We start from the raw sequence: 16,459 nt of genomic DNA, 5'->3' as shown, positions 1-16,459 counted from the left end.
GCCATGGTCATCTATGTGTGTGTCACGTTGGTGCATCCGGCACGTTGGCCAGAGGCCGTTGCGAGCGGCCGGAGCCAGCTAGTGCATGTAGCACGTTAGGAGATATGCATGCACGAATGGGTTGTTAGCCGGTTGTGCAGATCCTAGAGATATTCTAGGAGAAATAGGGATCATCCGTGCGTGATTAGTGGCCGGTTTGGCAACTAGATCGTGTGAGTGCATCTGGGCATAAAAAGCCCCTCCTTGTACGTGGTTTGACCCACAATTCGAGCTGAGTAAAAAAAGAGAATCAGTCGTGCATGCGGCCGAGGCGCCGTTCGTCGGCGTGGCGCCGTTCGTCGGCGTGGCGCCGTTCGTGCGGCATGGCGTTCGTCGCCTGAAAAATCCAATGTGCTATACTCCTTCTACCTCTGTTCGAGCGGGTGAAAGAGAGAGAGAGGTTCGTCCGGTGTTCGTGTCGCTGGAGGGTACGCGGCGTTCGTCGCCGGACCGGGTTTGTCCCAACACCCTGTATATGGGATGGAGGACGAAGACTTGTTTCATGTTTTTTGCACTTGTAATCATGCCGTCATCTTATGGCAGGCTATGGCGAAGGAATGGGTACTGCCTGAGCGATTAAGCATTGCACATGTTGGCCGGGGCTGGTTCCTTCATCTCTTATCAAACATGCATGATGAGGAACAAGTTAAGATCATGATGCTCTTTTGGCGAATCTGGTATGTGCGTAATAAAATAGTGCACACAAAACAACCACCACCCGTGGAAGTTTCTGTGCGCGTCCTTGCCAGTTATCTGTCCTTCTTAATCTCCCTTCACGTGTGTTTAAAAATATTCAGAGACCGGTTCAGGTCACATGCAGTATTGAACAAGAGGTCTGCTCTTGGGCTGCACCAACTAGTTAGCAGAGTCAAACTCAACTAGGACGCTTCGGTCCTGGGTGCTACTGCAGGAGCCAGAATGATCCTAAGGGACCATGAGGGAGAAATAGTTTTCAGTGCTTGCAGATTCTTATATGCATGCGATGATGTTTTCAAAGCGGAGCTACTTGCAATGAAGGATGTAATTTCTTTGGCCCTACAATGGAGTAGCTCACGGATAGACCTGGCGTCCGATCATTTAGAGGCTGTCAACATGATCAAGGGAGGTACCAGCAACAAATCTAAAAATGTGTTCATTATTAGAGAGATCATTAGTAGTATGGGGGAGAGAAATTTTCGCATTGCTCATACTAGTAATAGGGTTAGTCATGCCTTGGCAAACGCCGAACTATGGTTTGGCTAGGCTCTGGCCTAGAACAAGTTTTGGCACTTGTGGGACAAGATGTATTTTCTCATTTTGTAGTAATGAAAGAATTTATTCTGCAAAAAAATACTTGCCTTATGGTACAAGCTGCTAAAATATGGATGCAAAGTATATGAGCTCGAACTCAAATGAGCTTGGATGAATAGTAAAAAAATTGAAAACAAATTCAAAAAATTCTGAAACTTTTTTTTGGTAAACTTTGAAAAATATTCTAAGTGCTTGCAAATTTTCATCATGAGATCACATCCGTGGAAGGCGTGATAAAAAAAACAAAATTGATGCTCCGAAAATGCTACTTTCAAAAGCATTTTGGAGCATCCGAGCTCATTTTGCATGTTCTTTGTGCACCAGATCTGCACAAACCAGCCTCTTCAATGCATATGTCATCGGCCACTTCCTTGCTTTCACCAAACATCACACACTCATAGGCCCACTGAGAAATGTTGTAATCGTTCCCGGCCCTCTTCAACTCCACGCTCCCCATACAGCTTATGAGTTAAAGGAGCATGATACCGTAGCTGTACACGTCGACCATCACATTAATCATTGTGTTCTTGCTCCATTCGGGCGCGAGATAGCGTCTCGCGCCTCGGACACAAGTGAGTGTGTTGGTATGGTTCCTAATCAGTAGCTTTGCATGTCCAAAGTCAGCAATCTTGACTATCCCTGAACTGTCGATGAGTATTTTCCCCGGTTTGATGTCGCAGTGGATTATTGGGTTATGTATCTCTTCATGCAGGTACTGCAGCCCCCTTGCGACATCTAATGCAATCGTAACGCTCTTTCCCTAGCTTGGCGGTACATCTGAGTTGAAGAGGAGGCTTGCAAGGGATCCTTACGGTATATACTCGTACACAAGCAGGCGGCACGTATCCTCAATACAGAAACCAAGCAAGCACAGCAGGTGTCGGTGGTGTGTTCTTGCAATTGCACGCACCTCCCGATGAAATTCTCTCACCCCATCCTCAGCCATCTTCTCGGGCCTCTTCACAACAATCTCCTTGTTTCTGTTGGCAAGGACACCCTTGACTACCATACCAGAAGCACCCCTACCAAGAACGTCGGCAAATCCAATTGTGGCCACATCTAGATCCCGAAAAGAATAGGATTGCATGCCGAGGCTGTCCCCATCAACCTTGTAGTCATCCAGTTGGGGCGCCCTTGTGTAACTCAAAGATCATTTATGTTCATTGATAAGAAGCACAGATCATGAGATCACAACCAGTGAGAATACGACCAAGATACACGAACTTATCATCCACAGTATAGTGGTGATCCATTTTATTTAAACAAGGCAAAAGGCTTTCTATTTTCAGAGAGTGAGAATTGACCGATTAACTAACAGAAAAATAGGGCTAAAAGCCTAAAATGGAGACAACCCAACCCCATGACATGGGCACCACCGGCTGACCTGACCACTGACCTGGAGACCATGAAGCTACAAATAAGAAAATAACATGTGTTGAGGAGTTGCAAGTGTCATCGTCACTAGTAGAAAAAGGGTCATTTGTCCCGGTTGGTAAGGGCCTTTTGTCCCGGTTTTTGAACCAGGACGAAAGGGTCGTTACTAATGCCCTAGCCCTTTAGTCCCGGTTCTTACACGAACCGGGACAGATGGGCCTCCACGTGGCCGGTGCGCCGAGCCCAGGCAGGAGGGCCTTTGGTCCCGGTTGGTGGCACCAACCGGGACCAATAGGCATCCACGCGTGAGCATTTCAGGGGCTGGGGTTTTTGTTTTTTTGAAAGGGGGGGGGGGGGGTTGGGGGTTTTGGGGGGTTAATTTAGGTGTTTCATATATTGTGTTAGCTAGCTAATTAATAGAGAGAAGTGTCCTCTCTTATGTCCGTGCTTGGTGGACGCTACGTACTATACATAGAGAGGCCCTCGACACGCTAGCTAGTAAGAAAATGAAGGAAACCATTAAGTACAGAAGTTCGTCATGCATACCGAGAGAAGTGATCGACCTCTCCTTCTCCGAGAGATTGGTCGAACAACAAGTTTTCGTATTATCTATCCGACGCTACTGGCTACATACATATACAATATGTAAGATCTCTTACAATCCCCTAGCATTTGAAATCAACTTCCACATGGTATTCTCCGGCTTTATTGATGACGTGGTCAAGAAAGAATCCCGCCAATTCCTCTTGAATTGCTTTCATGCGATCTTGTGGTAGGAGTTCATTCCGCATCTGCCACGTCTAATTTGAAGAAGGGGGTTAATACATATATATGAATGAAACTCAACAGAAATGATGGTGTAATAAAATAAAATTGTGAATATTATTGCTTACGCACTTCATATTGTCTTTTAGAGTAGCCCCGCTTTTTTTCAAAGTCGCGTTGTAGATGAACTCGCACACGTAGATCCACAGTAATCATTCCCTTATTCCTGCCACAAGCACTTTACGAGAAATAGAGGTCAATCAAACTGATAATGAAGCATTATAAATGGCATTGATGGAAGTGGCTATAGAATCAACGGGAGATGCGCGCAACTAGCTAGCTAGTAGTACTTACTTTCGGGTATGTATATCGCAGCTCTTTCGGCAGTCCCGGAGCTTCTGCGGTGAACTGTTTCCAAACCCTGCAAGACAAAGAAAATAATTATTATTACTTGTGATATCAGGAAATGAACAAAAAGTTGCCGATATGGTGCGATAATGATCGATTGAAATTACTTGTTGAGTATTTTAGTCATGTCCGCATAGGTTTCGGGATCTTTTCGTCTCGAGTCTAAGACGGTTACTAGTCCCCGCTCAAGCTTAATCTCCAGGAGAATATAGTGGAAGCTGCGCACACATGCATAACTCATCAATTACATTACTATAACCTCGCTCGAGTAATAAGGGAAACCAAATATGCACACGACAGTAACACTCACTTGAAGTTGTAAGGAAAGAGTATTAAATCTTTGTTTTGATTTATTAACAATGATTTGAGCAAGTTGGCCTCGGCCTCTTCGGTGTTCTTTGTAACCTGAAATTCATCTATGAGATTTGTGTTAATGAACCCAATATCATACATTTCTGCTTTTCTGCACTCGACGATCTTCAATCTGCATAATATAGTGAGGATAATTATAAATACATGCAATGAAAGAGCTGAGCTATATATAGAGACTTAATGACAGAAGTAGTACTTACAGACAGTAGCAAGTGACCGTTAATTTATCCAGGGCCTTTTGATTGAAGAACTGGAAGAACTCCTCAAATGAAACATGCAACAGATCAGTTCCAACGAGGTCGTGCTCCTCTTAAATTCTTAGATACAAAGTATTCGTACCCCCAGACTCTCTGCAGGTTTTCATGTACCAATTATGGAATCTTCGCATCATTGTAGTTAGAGATTTTTCATCTTTGACGAGAGGCTTCCCGTACTCGTATCTGTGTCCGTCCACCTCCAAGAAATCATAATGTATATCATCGGGCAGGTAATCTCCAAGATTGCTATAACCGGGCACCATCCCCGGAGCATTAGCGACGATGTCGCTAGACACATTGAGCGGGGGGCATGATTGGTTCGCTTGTTCGCCGAGCTGGGCAATTTTTTTCCCAGCTGCTCATCGTTCTTTTAACCTTTGATCACTGACAGTACTTCCCGACCGCTCCACTTCGAGATATGTCTTTTCAGTAATGCGCTCAAAGTTGGTTTTCGGTGGAGACTTTGGTGGTTTTCTCAGGGCATCGATAGTGTGCTTAGCTTTCATCGCATCTACCTTCTCCTCCGGAGGTGGATGTCTCTTTGCTTTCACCCCTTCAAAGAAGTCCTTCACTTCTTTTTCCATGATCTTCTTGTTTTCTTCCGCGGTCCTCTTGTACGGTAACTTCTCTAGAGGCTTGAGAGGTGGACCGTATCTGTATTGCCTCCCGCCTCTGGCTGTACTGCTAGACGCCGGAGCAGACGGAGCGGCTGCGGCTGTCTTCTTTCGTGCTTGCTTACGAGGCGGAGGAGAAGGACTACGACGCGCCGGAGCAGCCGGGGAGGCGGCGGGTCTCTTCCGCCCTTGCTGGTGAGGCGGAGAAGGAGGAGGCTGGTGGCTGTTCCGGCACGCCGGCGCAGGCAGAGAAGAAGGCGGAGTGCCTGAAGGAAATATGCCCTAGAGGCAATAATAAAGTTATTATTTATTTCCTTATTTCATGATAAATGTTTATTATTTATGCTAGAATTGTATTAAACGGAAACATAATACATGTGTGAGTACATAGAAAAACAGAGTGTCACTAGTATGCCTCTACTTGACTAGCTCGTTGATCAAAGATGGTTATGTTTCCTAACCATAGACATGAGTTGTCATTTGATTAACGGGTTCACATCATTAGGAGAATGATGTGATTGACTTGACCCATTCCGTTAGCTTAGCACTTGATCGTTTAGTATGTTGCTATTGCTTTCTTCATGACTTATACATATTCCTATGACTATGAGATTATGCAACTCCCGTTTACCGGAGGAACACTTTGTGTGCTACCAAACGTCACAATGTAACTGGGTGATTATAAAGGTGCTCTACAGGTGTCTCCGAAGGTACTTGTTGGGTTGGCGTATTTCGAGATTAGGATTTGTCACTCCGATTGTCGGAGAGGTATCTCTGGGCCCTCTCGGTAATGCACATCACTTAAGCCTTGCAAGCATTGCAACTAATGAGTAGTTGCGGGATGATGTGTTACAGAACGAGTAAAGAGACTTGCCGGTAACGAGATTGAACTAGGTATTGAGATACCGACGATCGAATCTCGGGCAAGTAACATACCAATGACAAAGGGAACAACATATGTTGTTATGCGGTCAGGCCGATAAAGATCTTCGTAGAATATGTGGGAGCCAATATGAGCATCCAGGTTCCGCTATTGGTTATTGACCGGAGATGTGTCTTGGTCATGTCTACATAGTTCTCGAACCCGTAGGGTCCGCACGCTTAACGTTTCAATGACAGTTATATTATGAGTTTATATGTTTAGATGTACCGAAGGTTGTTCGGAGTCCCGGATGTGATCACGGACATGGCGAGGAGTCTCGAAATGGTCGAGACATGAAAATTGATATATTGGAAGCCTATGTTTAGATATCGGAAATGTTCCGGGTGAAATCGGGATTTTATCGGAGCACTGGGAGGTTACCGGAACCCCCCGGGGACTTAATGGGCCTTAGTGGGCCTTGGTGGAAGAGAGAGGAGGCGGCCAGGGCAAGGGCGGCGCCCCCTTCCCCCTAGTCCGAATAGGACAAGGAGAGGGGGGCGGCGCTCCCCCTTCCTTTTTCTCCTCCACCTCTTTCCCCTCTCTCTCCTAGTCCAACAAGGAAAAGGGGGGGGGGAGTCCTACTCCCGGTAGGAGTAGGACTCCTCCTGGCGCGCCCCCTCTCTAGGCCGGCCGCACCCCCCCCCCTTGCTCCTTTATATACGGGGGCAGGGGGCAGCCCATACACAATAATTGATCATTTGATCTTTTAGCCGTGTGCGGTACCCCCCTCCACCATAGTCCACCTCGATAATACTGTAGCGGTGCTTAGGCGAAGCCCTGCGTCGGTAGAAAATCATCATCGTCACCACGCCGTCGTGCTGAAGAAACTCTCCCTCAACACTCGGCTGGATCGGAGTTCGAGGGACGTCATCGGGCTGAACGTGTGCTGAACTCGGAGGTGCCGTGCGTTTGGTACTTGATCGGTCGGATCGTGAAGATGTATGACTACATCAACCGCCTTGTGCTAACGCTTCCGCTTTCGGTCTACGAGGGTACGTGGACAACACTCTCCCCTCTCGTTGATATGCATCACCATGATCTTGCGTGTGCGTAGGAATTTTTTTGAAATTACTAAGTTCCCCAACAGTGGCATCCGACCCAGGTTTTATGCGTAGATGTCATATGCACGAGTAGAACACAAGTTAGTTGTGGGCGATATAAGTCATACTGCTTACCAGCATGTCATACTTTGGTTCGGCGGTATTGTTGGATGAAGCGGCCCGGACCGACATTACGCGTACGCTTACGCGAGACTGGTTCTACCGACGTGCTTTGCACACAGGTGGCTGGCGGGTGTCAGTTTCTCCAACTTTAGTTGAACTGAGTGTGGCTACGCCTGGTCCTTGCGAAGGTTAAAACAGCACCAACTTGACAAACTATCGTTGTGGTTTTGATGCGTAGGTAAGAACGGTTCTTGCTCAGCCTGTAGTAGCCACGTAAAACTTGCAACAACAAAGTAGAGGACGTCTAACTTGTTTTTGCAGGGCATGTTGCGATGTGATATGGTCAAAGCATGATGCTAAATTTTATTGTATGAGATGATCATGTTTTGTAACCGAGTTATCGGCAACTGGCAGGAGCCATATGGTTGTCGCTTTATTGTATGCAATGCAATCGCCCTGTAATGATTTACTTTATCACTAAGCGGTAGCGATAGTCGTAGAAGCATAAGATTGGCGAGATGGCAACGATGATACGATGGAGGTCAAGGTGTCGCGCCTATGACGATGGTGATCATGACGGTGCTTCAGAGATGGAGATCACAAGCACAAGATGATGATGGCCATATCATATCACTTATATTGATTGCATGTGATGTTTGCATCTTATCTTGCTTTGATTAATGGTAGCATTATAAGATGATCTCTCACTAAATTTCAAGATAAAAGTGTTCTCCCTGAGTATGCACCGTTGCCAAAGTTCGTCGTGCCCAGACACCACGTGATGATCGGGTGTGATAAGCTCTACGTCCATCTACAACGGGTGCAAGCCAGTTTTGCACACGCAGAATACTCAGGTTAAACTTGACGAGCCTAGCATATGCAAATATGGCCTCGGAACACTGAGACCGAAAGGTCGAGCGTGAATCATATAGTAGATATGATCAACATAATGATGTTCACCATTGAAAGCTACTCCATTTCACGTGATGATCGGTTATGGTTTAGTTGGTTTGGATCACGTGATCACTTAGATGATTAGAGGGATGTCTATATAAGTGGGAGTTCTTAAGTAATATGATTAAATTGAACTTAAATTTATCATGAACTTAGTCCTGATAGAATTTTGCAAATTATGTTGTAGATCAATAGCTCACGTTGTTGCTTCCCTATGTTTATTTTGATATGTTCCTAGAGAAAAACTATGTTGAAAGATGTTAGTAGCAATGATGCTGATTGGATCCGTGATCTGAGGATTATCCTCATTGTTGCAGAGAATAATTATGTCCTTGATGCACCGCCAGGTGACAGACCTATTGCAAGAGCAAATGCAGACGTTATGAACGTTTGGCTAGCTCAATATGATGACTACTTGATAGTTTAGTGCACCATGCTTAAAGGCTTAGAATCGGGACTTCAAAGACGTTTTGAACGTCATGGACCATATGAGATGTTCCAGGAGTTGAAGTTAATATTTCAAGCAAATACCCGAGTTGAGAGATATGAAGTCTCCAACAAGTTCTATAGCTAAAAGATGGAGGAGAATAGATCAAGCAGTGAGCATGTGCTCAGATTGTCTGGGTACTACAATCGCTTGAATCAAGTGGGAGTTAATCTTCCAGATAAAATAGTGATTGACAGAATTCTCTAGTCACCATCACCAAGTTAGTAGAACTTCGTGATGAACTATAGTATGCAAGGGATGACGGAAACAATTCCCAAGCTCTTCGCAATGCTAAAATCGGTGAATGTAGAAATCAAGAAAAACATCAAGTGTTGATGGTTGACAAGACCACTAGTTTCAAGAAAAGGGGCAAAGGGAAGAAGGGGAACTTCAAGAAGAATAGCAAGCAAGTTGCTGCTCAAGTGATGAAGCCCAAGTCTGGACCTAAGCCTGAGACTAAGTGCTTCTGCTGCAAAGGAACTGGTCACTGGAAGCGGAACTACCCCAAGTATTTGGCGGATAAGAAGGATGGCTAAATGAACAAAGTTATATTTGATATACAGATTATTGATGTGTATTTTACTAGTGTTCATAGCAACCCCTCGTATTTGATACTGGTTCAGTTGCTAAGAGTAGTAACTCGAAACGGGAGTTGCAGAATGAACAGAAACTAGTTAAGGGTGAAGTGACGATGTGTGTTTGAAGTAGTTCCAAGATTGATATGATCATCATCGCACACTCCATATACTTTCAGTATTAGTGTTGAACCTAAATAAGTGTTATTTGGTGTTTGCGTTGAGCATGAATATGATTTGATCATGTTTATTGCAATATGGTTATTCATTTAAGTTAGAGAATAATTGTTGTTCTGTTTACATGAATAAAACCTTATATGGTTACACACCCAATGAAAATGGTTCGTTGGATCTCGATCGTAGTGATACACATATTCATAATATTGAAGACAAAAGATGCAAAGTTAATAATGATAGTGCAACTTATTTGTGACACTGCCGTTTAGGTCATATTGATGTAAGGCGCATGAAGAAACTCCATGCTGATGGGCTTTTGGAATCCCTTGATTACGAATCACTTGATGCTTGCGAACCATGCCTCTTGGGCAAGATGACTAAAACGCCGTTCTCCGGAACAATGGAGCGAGCAACAAATTTGTTGGAAATCATACATACTGATGTATGTGGTCCGATGAATATTGAGGCTCGCGGCAGGTATCGTTATTTTCAGACCTTCACAGATGATTTGAACAGATATGGGTATATCTACTTGATGAAACATAAAGTCTGAAACATTTGAAAAGTTCATATAATTTCAGAGTGAAGTAGAAAATCATCGTAACAAGGAAATAAAGTTTCTACGATCTGATCGTAGAGGAGAATATTTGAGTTACGAGTTTGGTCTTCATTTGAAACAATGCGGAATAGTTTCGCAACTCACGCCACATGGAACACCACAGCGTAATGATGTGTCCGGACGTCATAACCGTACTTTATTAGATATGGTGCGATCTATGATGTTTCTTACCAATCTACCACTATCGTTTTGGGTTTATGCATTAGAGACAGCTGCATTCACGTTAAAAAGAGCACCATCTAAATCCGTTGAGATGACACCTTATGAACTATGGTTTGGCAAGAAACCAAAGTTGTCGTTTCTTAAAGTTTGGGGTTGCGATGCTTGTGTGAAAAAGTTTCAACATGATAAGCTTGAACCCAAATCGGAGAAATGCGTCTTCATTGGATTCCCAAAAGTTACTGCTGGGTACACCTTTTATCACAGATCCTAAGGCAAGATATTCGTTGCTAAGAATGGATCCTTTCTAGAGAAGGAGTTTCTCTCGAAAGAAGTGAGTGGGAGGAAAGTAGAACTTGATGAGGTAACTGTACCTGCTCCCTTATTGGAAAGTAGTTCATCACAGAAATCTGTTCCTGTGACTCCTACACCAATTAGTGAGGAAGCTAATGATGATGATCATGTAACTTCAGATCAAGTTACTACCGAACCTCGTAGGTCAACCAGAGTGAGATCCGCACCAGAGTGGTACGGTAACCCTATTCTGGAGGTCATGTTACTTGACCATGACGAACCTACGAACTATGAGGAAGCGATGATGAGCCCAGATTCCGCGAAATGGTTTGAGGCCATGAAATCTGAGATGGGATCCATGTATGAGAACAAAGTATGGACTTTGATTGACTTGCCCAAATGATCGGCGAGCTATATATTGAGATTAAATGGATCTTCAAGAGGAAGACGAACGCTGATAGTGGTGTTACTATCTACAAAGCTAGAATTGTCGCAAAGGGTTTTGGACAAGTTCAAGGTGTTGACTACGATGAGAGTTTCTAACTCGTATCTTGAAACGTCTCCAACGTATCTATAATTTTTGATTGCTCCATGCTATATTATCTACTGTTTTAGACTATATTGGGCTTTATTTTCCACTTTTATATTATTTTTGGGACTAACCTATTAACCGGAGGCCCAGCCCAGAATTGCTGTTTTTTGCATATTTCAGTGTTGCGGAGAAACAGAATATCAAACGGAGTCCAAACGGAATGAAACCTTCGGGAACGTGATTTTCTCATCAAATAAGACCCAGGAGACTTGGACCCTCCGTCAAGAAAGCCACGAGGCAGTCACGAGGGTGGAGGGCGCCCCCCCCCCTAGGGTGCGCCCCCTGCCTCGTGGGCCCCTCGAAGCTCCACCGACGTACTTCTTCCTCCTATATATACCTACGTACCCCCAAACGATCAGATACGGAGCTAAAAACCTAATTCCACCGCCGCAACTTTCTGTATCCATGAGATCCCATCTTGGGGCCTGTTCCGGAGCTCCGTCGGAGAGGGCCGTCATCACGGAGGGCTTCTACATCATCATAGCCTCTCCGATGAAGTGTGGGTAGTTTACCTCAGACCTTCGGGTCCATAGTTAGTAGCTAGATGGATTCTTCCCTCTTTTTGGATCACAATACAATCTTCTCCCCTCTCTCGTGGAGATCTATTCGATGTAATCTTGTTTTCGCGGTGTGTTTGTTGAGATCGATGAATTGTGGGTTTATGATCAAGTCTATCTATGAATAATATTTGAATCTTCTCTGAATTCTTTTATGTATGATTGGTTATCTTTTCAAGTCTCTTCGAATTATCAGTTTGGTTTGGCCTACTAGATTGGTTTTTCTTGCAATGGGAGAAGTGCTTAGCTTTGGGTTCAATCTTGCGGTGTCCTTTCCCAGTGACAGAAGGGGCAGCAAGGCACGTATTGTATTGTTGCCATCGAGGATAACAAGATGGAGTTTTTATCATATTGCATGAAACTATCCCTCTACATCATGTCATCTTGCTTAAGGTGTTACTCTGTTTTTAACTTAATACTCTAGATGCATGCTAGATAGCGGTCGATGAGTGGAGTAATAGTAGTAGATGCAGGCAGGAGTCGATCTACTTGTCTCGGACGTGATTCCTATATACATGATCATACCTAGATATTCTCATAACTATGCTCAATTCTGTCAATTGCTCAACAGTAATTTGTTCACCCACCGTAGAATACTTGTGCTCTTGAGAGAAGCCACTAGTGAAATCTATGGCCCCCGGGTCTATTCTCATCATATCAATCTCCACCACTTTATTATTGCTTTGCTTTTTTACTTTGCCTTTTACTTTTCACTTTGCATCTCTATACCAAAAATACCAAAAATATTATCTATCATCTCTATCAGATCTCACTCCCGTAAGTGACCGTGAAGGGATTGACAACCCCTAATCGCGTTGGTTGCGTTGAGCTATTGTTTTTGTGTAGGTACGAGGGACTCGAGCGTAGCATCCTACTGGATTGATACCTTGGTTCTCAAAAACTGAGGGAAATACTTACGCTACTTTGCTGCATCATCCTCTCCTCTTCGGGGAAGTCCAACGCAGTGCTCAAGAGGTAGCAAGAAGAATTTCTGGCATCGTTGCCGGGGAGTCTGCGCAAAAGTCAACATACCAAGTACCCATCACAATCTCTATCTCTCGCATTACATTAGTTGCCATTTGCCTCTCGTTTTCCTCTCCCCCACTTCACCCTTGCCGTTTTATTCGCCCTCTCTTTTCCGTTTGCCTTTTTCTCGCTTTCCTTGTCGTCATGGCTAGTCTTATATCTTCTCCGTTATCTCCTGAGAACGAAGTCCTAAATTTTAAACAAAGGGAGGTAGAAAATTTAAAAGACGCTTGGTATAGAATTTGCAATGCTCAAAATAGATCTACCAGGAAGCAATCTACTTCTGTTCTTCTTCGCAATTTTTATGTAGGTGCTAGTCCTTGGTATAGATATATCCTTGATACCATTACCGGGGGGATTTCTTGGGTAGCCATACTTTTGATTCTTATAATTCTATGATAGATTTATTTGGCTCACCACCTCTTTTGGTTAATGGAACTATGTTAACTTTGGAGCATGTTATGCAAAGGCTTGAAATTATTGAAAAGAAAGTTGCTACCGTTGAATCAATTGAAAATCTAGATAAAAAGATTCATAATCAAATTACCCAACATGGATCTAAGGAAGGAATGACTTTGAGAAATATTAAGGAAAAGGAACCCATAGTTAATGATAGAATAAATCAAGGTTCCACTAAAATTGATAAACTTGAGGGTATTATCACCAACTTGGGAACCGCCTTTTCTTCTGTACAAAATACTCCAAGTCCTCTTATTAAAAATGCCAAGCTTATGTATGTTCCTAAAAATAAGGATGAATCATCTAGTAAGGAAACTGCAGATCTTAAATCTATAAGTATTCATCCCGATCTTTTTGCTATCACTAAGGAACCATTTGCTCCAAATGAATTTTTTGATCTTGTGCCTAAGAGTTTGATAATTACTAGAAAGAAATAAATTCCTAAGGAAGGTAGATGCATCATTGAAGAATTGCCTACCAAAGATGGCAATACCTAGATCTATCCTTGCTTTTATGCCTAGCTAGGGGCTTTAAACGATAGCGCTTGTTGGGAGGCAACCCAATTTTATTTTTAGTTTTTTTGTTTTTTCTTCTGTTTAGGAATAAATAATCCATCTACCTTCTGTTTAGATGTGGTTTTATGTTTTAATTAGTGTTTGTGCCAAGTTAAACCTATAGGAACTTCTTGGATGATAGTTATTTGATCTTGCTGTAATTTCCAGAAACTTTCGGTTCACGAAAACAATTATTAAAATTCACCAGAACGTGATAAAATAGTGATTCCGATTGCTTCTGATCAATAAACAAATTGCCTTGGTCTTCCTACTTTGGCTGAATGTTTGGAGTTCCAGAAGTTTGCGTTAGTTACAGATTACTACAGACTGTTCTGTTTTTGACAGATTCTGTTTTTCGTGTGTTGTTTGCTTATTTTGATGAATCTATGGCTAGTAAAATAGTTTATAATCCATAAAGAAGTTTTAATACAGTAGGTTTAACACCAATATAAATAAAGAATGAGTTCATTACAGTTCCTTTAAGTGGTCTTTTTTTTCTTTCTCTAACGGAGCTCACGAGTTTTCTGTTGAGTTTTGTGTTGTGAAGTTTTCAAGTTTTGGGTAAATTCCTTTGATGGATTATGGAACAAGGAGTGGCAAGAGCCTAAGCTTGTGGATGCCCATGGAACCCCCAAGATAATCCGAGGACACCAAAAAGTCAAATCTTGGGGATGCCCCGGAAGGCATCCCCTCTTTCGTCCACTTCCATCGGTAATTTTACTTCTAGCTATATTTTTATTCACCACATGATATGTGTTTTGCTTGGAGCGTCTTGTATTATGTGTGTCTTTGTTTGTTAGTGTTCCACGATCATCCTTGCTGTACACACATTTTGAGAGAGCCATACATGAATTGGAATTTGATAGAATACTCTATGTGCTTCACTTATATCTTTTGAGCTTCATAGTTTTGCTCTATGTGCTTCACTTATATCTTTTGAGTTATATAGTTTTTCTCTAGTGCTTCACTTATATCTTTTAGAGCACGGTGGTGGATTTGTTTTAAAGAAACTATTGATCTCTCATGCTTCACTTAGATTATTTTGAGAGTCTTTAATAGCATGGTAATTTGCTTAATAATAATAATATGCTTGGTATTCAAGATTTGTAAAACTTTATTTTGAGTAAGTTGGATACTAAGAAAAGTTTGATGCTTGATAATTGTTTTGAGATATGGAGGTGATAATATCAAAGTCGTGCTAGTTGAGTAGTTTTGAATTTGAGAAATGCTTGAGTTGAAGTTTGCAAGTCCCGTAGCATGCACGTATGGTAAATGTTATGTAACAAATTTGAAACATGAGGTGTGATTTGATTGTCCTCCTTATGAGTGGCGGTCGGGGACGAGCGATGGACTTTTCCTACCAATCTATCCCCCTAGGAGCATGCCCGTAATGCTTTGGTTTTTGATGGCTTGTAGATTTTTGCAATAAGTATATGAGTTCTTTATGACTAATGTTGAGTCCATGGATTATACGCACTCTCACCCTTCCATCATTGCTAGCCTCTTCAGTACCGTGCATTGCCCTTTCTCACATCGAGAGTTGGTGCAAACTTCGCCGGTGCATCCAAACCTCGTGATATGATAAGCTCTTTCACACATAAACCTCCTTATATCTTCCTCAAAACAGCCACCATACCTACCTATTATGGCATTTCCATAGCCATTCCGAGATATATTGCCATGCAACTTTCCACCATACCGTTCATCATGACACATTCATCATTGTCATATTGCTTAGCATGATCATGTAGTTGACATAGTATTTGTGGTAAAGCCGCCGTTCATAATTCTTTCGTACATGTCACTCTTGATTCATTGCATATCCCCGGTACACCGCCGGAGGCATTCATATAGAGTCATACTTTGTTCTAGTATCGAGTTGTAATCATTGAGTTGTAAATAAATAGAAGTGTGATGATCATCATTCTAGAGCATTGTCCCAAGTGAGGAATAAAAAAAATTAAAAAAAAAGAGAAAGGCCATAAAAAGAGAAGGCCCAAAAAAAAGAAAAAAAAATGAGAGAAAAAGAGAGAAGGGACAATCTTACTATCCTTTGCCACACTTGTGCTTCAAAGTAGCACCATAATCTTCATGATAGAGAGTCTCTTGTTCGAAAATGCATAGGAGCTCTCGGGTGCTACGCCCCCCTATATTCAAAAATAATTTAGTAATTCAAAAAAAGTCAAAAAATCCCAGAACTTTTTATGAAATCAAACATGACCAAGAATTGCACTCGTATAAAAAGATTAAACAAGGAATGACTTTTATTGTATCTGGGGTCAAAGATTTCCCAAAAAATACTAGATACATGTACTATTCATGCTATATTGTCGTCATAAATTTGTCTTTTTTGCCTTGAAGTCAATGAGAATCATTCCTTGGCCAAACTTTTTATATGAGTACAATACCTAGTCATATTTGGTTCAAAAATATATCTAGAATTTTTTTGACTTTTTTCTGAATTATGAATTTATTTTTGAATATAGGGGGGTCGAGCACCCGAGTGCTCCTAATCCACTTCCGTCTCTTGTTTCGTCATTTTCATATACTAGTGGGAATATTTCATTATAGAACTTGGCTTTTATATTCCAACAATGGGCTTCCTCAAATGCCCTAGGTCTTCATGAGCAAGCAAGTTGGATGCACACCCACTTAGTTTCTTTTGTTGAGCTTTCATACATTTATAGCTCTAGTGCATCCGTTGCATGGCAATCCCTACTCCTTGCATTAACATCAATCGATGGGCATCTCCATAACCCATTGATTAGCCTCGTTGATGTGAGATCTTCTCCTTTTTGTCTT

The sequence above is a fragment of the Triticum urartu genome, chromosome 7A (genome assembly GCF_056163025.1).
Source record: "Triticum urartu cultivar PI428250 chromosome 7A, HENAU_Tu73, whole genome shotgun sequence".
NCBI lineage: Eukaryota > Viridiplantae > Streptophyta > Magnoliopsida > Poales > Poaceae > Triticum > Triticum urartu.
Note: the sequence above shows the minus strand (reverse complement) of the source record.